General features: G+C 49.8%; 1 pseudogene; it reads left to right on the forward strand.

The window, feature by feature from the left end:
* Window positions 1-170: 170 nt before the first annotated feature.
* Window positions 171-1,109, forward strand: LOC119587216 (annotated as a pseudogene).
* Window positions 1,110-1,121: the final 12 nt, after the last annotated feature.

The following is a 1,121-nucleotide window of genomic DNA, read 5'->3' on the forward strand; positions in this document are numbered from 1 at the left end:
TTTCATTTCGTTTCGTTGTCTAATAAAATATCTGTATCTACATTTGAAACCATGATTCGCAAAGCAAAGAAGGGAAAGGCCTCGTGATGTTTGTCTGCGAGTGTAGGAGGAGCAATAGCAATCGGTGTATATATAGAGCGTCACTTGCACGTATGATATCAACATTCAACATGAAGCTCCTGGTGAGTAGTCTAAAGCCTCGTGTTTCGTGTCTTCTGAAGTGTGAATGACATTCAGTTTATAAGGGTGACTGGGGACAAAAACTCACTGATGCTTCTCTTTCCTAATAGATTTTATTATTGGTGGCTGCCGCATCTGCTGCCCCACAGGGGTACAACCTGCCCACTCCTTCTGGCCCATCCTATAACGCCGGGGGTTGTGGCGGTGGACAAGTGCGACACGTGGATGGCAGCTGTGTCACACCTCAAGTAAACAGTCGTGTGTTCTTGTATGATGTGCCGGCAAATCAAGCTTCTTCCAGTGGGCCAGCGTACGTTCCAAAACCTAAACTTGAACGCAATATTGTTTTCGTAAGACTTCCTGAAGGTGGTCAAGGACCCGAACCCATCGTTGTTCCTCCTCCGAGGCAACAACATGTTTTGTTTGTTCTTAACAAACAGTCGGAACAAGGTCAACAGGTGATCGAGGTGCCAGCCCCACCACCAGCGGATCCCGAAGTGTTCTTCGTGAACTACGCAGAAGGAGAGAACCCGACTCTTCCTGGTGGAGTAGACCTCCAAACGGCGCTGAGTGCTGCTTCTCAAGGTGGCGGTCAAGTCGTAGGAGGTGGTGGCAGTGGAGGTTCTGGTGGCGGCATCGGAGGCGGATTTGGAGGTGGTATCGGAGGTGGATTTGGAGGCGGCAGTGGAGGTGGATTTGGAGGCGGCAGTGGAGGTGGATTTGGAGGCGGCAGTGGAGGTGGATTTGGAGGTGGAATTGGAGGCGGCAGTGGAGGTGGATTTGGAGGTGGAATTGGAGGCGGCAGTGGAGGTGGATCAGGTGGTGGAAGCTACAGTCCCCCAAGTCCCTCCACTCTATATAGTGCACCATAAACTGCGAACACATTTTTGTGATCTAAAATATGTTGACACTAGAAAATCTGAAGATTCGAATATTGTTAC

Source organism: Penaeus monodon, chromosome 22 (assembly GCF_015228065.2).
Source record: "Penaeus monodon isolate SGIC_2016 chromosome 22, NSTDA_Pmon_1, whole genome shotgun sequence".
In the NCBI taxonomy this organism is placed as follows: domain Eukaryota; kingdom Metazoa; phylum Arthropoda; class Malacostraca; order Decapoda; family Penaeidae; genus Penaeus; species Penaeus monodon.